Genomic DNA, 6,000 nt, shown 5'->3' on the forward strand with positions numbered 1-6,000 from the left:
AGGCGCGTGTGTTGAATTGAGAGGTTCTGGCTCTTCCCAGCTAATGACAGACGCCCCACACTCAACTCTGAACGCATGACGAGGAAAAAGAAAAGTGCCGCCGCAGTCACCCAACTTTCCCCGCATCATTACCCCTCGCTTTGAATGTTTCATGCACGCAACGAATGCAGAGAAAGGCAATTTATCACCTCTTCGCTCCACATAACGCTAAAAATTATTCATGGGAATTTGTAATTATGCCAAGGAGACATTTTCCTGTTCACTCCCCAAGAACAATATTCATGTTCTGACTCGGCTTTCTAAAGAAGCACATCCGACATCTGGCTCGCTCTCCGCACATTTTTTTGCTTTGTACTCGTTCCACGGCCACGATGCTCTGTTTATCCCGGCACGGCGTGGTGCAGGGCTAAAGCTGTGTATGTTAGCTGCGAGTCTAATCTGTACATGCTGTTTTTGCATGCAGCGCAAAGAGCGGCCGACTCCACGGCGCAAAATCACGTCACACCTGCTAATTTAAAACACAGTGTTTTTTCTCACCTCGCCGCTCTGCTCCCGAGGCATGCATAAACCAAAAATCGTGCACCCTCTGAATTTTTTCTCCTGGTGAGGCTAGCTCTCACGGACAACAAAGAGGCAATCAAAACCCTGAGGAGAGTTTTTCTTTTCTTTTTTTTTTTTTGTCTTTCCACACAGGATACACACCTCTTCCCCGTTGGTTTTTCGGTGATCCGGTTGTTCGGCAGGCTCGAACCCCTTCCTCACGTCGAGGTCGCGAGGTCCCTCCTTGAGTGTCGAGTCAGATTTGTCTGCTTTGGCCTTTAGTAAAAGCACGCACTCACAAACAACACGCCGCACGCCCGAATACAAATACACTCTCACACACAAGAGCCGTGGGTGAGGCGGAGGGTGAAGCCTCTCGACTCAGACAGCACCCGGATCCAGACAGCCGGCCTGATCAGGTCTGATGTGGCCTCGGGCATCTGAAACGCTGCATCCTCAATGGACTCGCTCAGCTACCTGCAGTGTATCCTACAGTGCTGAGGTCAGCCAGACCATCCAACCGCAGCAGCCAACACCGAACATTAGGTACATTTTAATGGAAGATTTTTTGTTGTTGTTGTTTGGGTCGCTTTGCTCTTGCAATGTTCTGTCCAGCTGTGCGTTAAAGCCCCTCACCTTCATCTTTCATCCAGGGATGGCAGCTCAGTAAATCCTGCAGTTCTGGAAAAAAAGTCTTTAACTCTCAAACCGGAGCTGTACTCTCCTCGGTTCTGGTGACGCGTCTGAGCAGTAACAGATGACTGACACAACATGATGAATGATTCCACATATGGTACATCACCAAACAAATGATCAGTTTTTAGGGAACATTAGTCCCATAATGCTCTGCTCAATTATATCTGTATGTCAAATGACATTTTAAATGGTTTCATCTTTTAAACGGATGCTTGAATGGTTTCGACATTTCGACTTAAATCTAAACTTTCTCTCAGGGCTTGTGTACCATATGAGACTTGGACTACTGTCAGTGCACACGATACAGAGCCTATGCTTCAAATGACATTTCAAATCCTTTCAGCGTTATCAGCTCTTATTCAACGATGCCTTTAATTGCTTTAGTGTCATTATCTGCTTCTAATGCTCTAGCCCAGATCACATTTCATCACATCACATCACATCACATTGAGGCGGCCTTGGCTCAGGTGGTAGAGCGGGTCGGTCTGTGTTCGGAGGGTCGGCGGTTCGATCCCTGCCCGGCCAACTGCTTCATGGTCGTTGTGTCCTTGGGCAAGACACTTCACCCACCTTGCTTCATGTGAATGTGTATGACTGCTGTATGTTTGAGGTGGTGGTCGGAGGGCCCATAGGCGCTGAATGGCACCCACGCTTCCATCAGTCTGCCCCAGGGCAGTGTGGCTACTATTGTAGTTTACCACCACCAGTATGACTGATTGTGAATGACTGGAACCTGGAACCCTGTCAGGTGCTTTGGGTGACTTGAAAAGCGCCATACAAATCCAATCCATTATTATTATTATTTCCAAAATGTATGACCACATGATTTCTCTTCGCCCGCCTTACATGCCATCAGACATGTTAAATGTTGGGAAGCTGATTCTGGACTGTTGAGTCTCATTCCCATGTCATCAAATACCAACACTTCCAGAACCTATTAGAGCCAGACCCTCTGGAGAATAAACACCAGGGGTCCCTTTGGATCTCTGCCGCGATCCAGAACTGTTCACCGACAGGAAAGAGAGCTCGGAGATTACTTTAAAACTTTTGGGATTTATCGTCACTCCTGTTTATAAACCTGACTGCAGCAGTGATCCGTTGAGCTGACCTCCTTTTGCAGGTGTTTATGTTTTGCAAAGTAGACTGCCAACTGGAGCTGGAGGGGAAACGTACTGTACTTCGTGAACGCAACGTTACAGAGGCGAGAGGGGGAAAAGAAGAGAGAGAACAGGAGTTTCTTGTGAGGACGTTTCTGAATTCACTGAGAGTTGTCCCGCATCTTGTCCTGTCTCTTCTGCTGAATTCCCTATCAGGCCACCAAATGAAATGCACCAGTACCTTGGGTACCATTCTCTGTGTCTGAACATTGTTGGAAACTTTTGGGACAATGTAAGTACATAACTCAACAACATATATAACAAAGGCGCAGTCATTTTTAGTTTTTAGTTTGGGGCAGAATTGTCACATATCGCACATTTATTTTTCACGTCGGCGTGTCTGTCGTCTGTGTGTGTTTTTGACTATATTTCCAATTTGCACTTCACCAAACACTTCAGCTGCTTTCACACTTCCACTTTTAGCCCTCACCTGTCAACTCAACTCAATCAGACGTTTCCAGTTTAACTAACGTACAATGCCTTCAGTTATCACACTTCGATCACGCAGCTGTTTTCAGTGCGTTCCCCTCGAATTAGGAGTGCATTAGGTGACTCTGGGGAAAGAATTCCAGGTAAAGTTTCAGTATTTGACCTGGGTTGTTGGTTGCTGGTGCTGGTGTGTATCTCACACGCAACATTTCACATGCAAATAATGACTATGGCACTTAAACTACAGTAGCCTGCTTCCCAAAAGATGAGCGTAAAATATAACAACCACAAGTAGTTGCATTTTGTCTGTGTTTTCATGATGTCCAAACACATGTTCGGACCATTCTTTGCTCTACCTTCACTTAATTAATCTGCATGATCTAGTTTGTCCTCGCTTATAGGCTAAGATACAGCATCTGCCCACACTTCGCCATGCCCAACTGACCCTCCTGCACAGACCTGCCAAAAACACAGCACACTCGATCAAACGATTCAGTGATTCATTCACCTCTACGATCTCTCCCTCCGCCGCCAGGCTCAACGCCGCAAGTTAAAGCCGTGTGGATTCCATTAAGATATTCCACCCCCACCACTATCTCCTCGAGGTTTTGATTATGATATGAGCTGAGGAGTTAATAAGCGTATTAATTACCTGTGTAGGAGACAAACCAGCTCCCAGAGCGAGCCCACAAACCCCCTCCTCCCTCCTCCCGTCCTCCCACACAGCAACAAAGGAGCAACGCCGTTGTGTTTAAATGAGCCATCATCATCTGATTGTTTCCAAGGTCAGCAGGGCCTCTGCTGTTAGCACTGTACCTGCTAGCGGGAAGTCTCTAAAGCCACTCAGTAATTAGAATAGTACAGGGTCAAGCAGGACGACAGAGCGATTGAGAGAGGGAATGAGGAAAACGGCTGTAATCCTCCTGGAGACTGGATGTGATCACGACTCAATACTTAAGTTTCTAATTATCCCTCTGTCAGAGAGTGAGGTTTCTGTTCCACACACGAGCCAGCGGCACACACACACACCCCGCATCAGTCTTCAGCCCGTCTCTGGATAAATTGTCAGACATCACAGGATCACCTGACGAGGCCGTACGTCCGTCATTCTCACACGCGCACACACACTGAGGAACAACGTGAGATATTTCCCACATTTCAGCACAGATCAATCTGGCGCTTTGAGCATGCCGGGGCATAGGTGCCCCCTCGCAGCAAGCCCCGGCAGAAGAAGCCAAAAGCACAATCAGAAAAGAAGAACGTCTGCTTAGTGTGTACAGCGCATACGGACAGAGGTCAGTACAAGCCAGTACACAGGGGTAACCCACAGCCCGAGTAACAAGCAGAGCAAACAGCAGGATTCCATTCCTCGTCTGCAGACGTTCTCCTCTGAATGCGAGCAGGAGCTGGTATACAACAGTGCTGTCATGATAGCAGAATTTTAACATTCATTGGCTGCAACAGTGGAGTTTTTTAAAGAAAGGAAACGGACAGCTTCCACCATTTCGAAGTGTTGTTACTGTTGGCACTGCTCTCGCAAAGACAATAGGATTGTTTTCTTCACAGTGGCTTCTAATGGAGACGTGAAAGCAGATAAAAATGGTGCCAGGCTGCCAGCCTGACGGCATCGCCAGTCAGACCTCATCTTCCCGGGAGACTTTGTTCCCGTTGGCAGATAAAACAGCACAGAGAAAAAGCCATGTTTACAGGGAACAAATCTAAATCCCATTAACTTGTGCAATCAACATTTACATCATCATGACACACTGAAGGAAAAAGCTGTCTATTGACAGTTTAAATGAACAAAACTTTTTCAAAGCTCTTTTGTGGTTTGAATCAACCCACAACACGATGGAGATACACTGAAAAGGCTGTAGGTAGTGCTTTCTTTAAGTCCTTTTCCAGCTCATGGGGATTATTACATCACAGTTGGGTCTGACGATTATACGAGGCTGGAAACGAAAGAAGTCCGCGGAGGTGTCGGCTGAGGAAGAAGTGAGCTTACCAGACCTCTGTAGCCTGCTGCTCATCTCCACTTGGTGGTATGGGCTGCGAGGTTAAGTCAGCTACTCACATAACTCTCCAAAATCTCAAACTTAATTGTGTCGGACTGCATTGTGGGTAATGTAGGTGCCATGCTTTAGATGAGGAAGAAGAGCATGTTTCATAAAAACGGACTACATCTAAAGTTCTACTGTGATTTTGTTACCTTGCGCGGCAGCTGGATTTGCAAGACCATGTGACCTTGTGAATCCATCTTGCCAAGCGTCGAGCTATGGTGTTGTGGTTGAACTGATCAGCATCCAATTGAGGAACTTCTGGCAGCTACGGTTGGGTTTAGGTGTGGCAACCATGGACGTTTAAAAAAACCTGGAAACCGCTTTGGAGACCTCGTTGTCCTATAAAAGCTGCTCAGAGGTACGTGAAGCCAAAAACGCTTGATTTTCTGAGTATAAAAATACCCACCTCCTCCCTGTTGTTTGGTCCAAGAGCCATGCCTTCTATCACAATTTAAGAAAATGTTTTGGGCTGCAGTGCAATGTGCAGATCCAGGCAATTCTCCTGTGCTTTGCTGAGCTCCTCTACCTCTCACTGTATACGTCAAACCCTCCATTAACGTTGGTTATTTACACTTTATTTTTCTCTTAAGGTAATGTCATAAAGTGCTCAAATTCAGATTTTATAAACCTTGTATAAACCTTAGAGCGGTTGCTGGCAGTGTGCCCTGCCCTTACTATGGTAATAGTGATCATCAGTATAGATTTCCATCACCCTCATCGTCTTTTATAGTGGCTGCACTCACTTCGAGATGAGATGGGAATGAAAAAGCTGTTGAATAACTTCATCACAATCTGTAAGAAAACATTCTGGTCACATTACTGTTTCCATATGCACTTGTAGACACATGGAAGCACAAGGTATCAAACGTGTTTACGAAGGTTCTCAGTCATCCAGGTCGTGGTGATTCTGAGTGCTGTATCGTAGGCAACTGCACTTGGTTTTTTTTCTTCCTTCATGGGCCCCTGATGGTGTCTGGGCTGCGGTGCAGCTGCACCGGTTGCACCGCCGATACTTACGCCACTGGTTGTTAAAGGGATAGTTGGTGTTTTTTGAAGTGGGGTCATACAAAGTACATATCTATAGTCGGTCTGTTTCCTACCGTAATCACCGATCAGCG

Source organism: Sparus aurata, chromosome 3 (genome assembly GCF_900880675.1).
Source record: "Sparus aurata chromosome 3, fSpaAur1.1, whole genome shotgun sequence".
Lineage (NCBI taxonomy): Eukaryota > Metazoa > Chordata > Actinopteri > Spariformes > Sparidae > Sparus > Sparus aurata.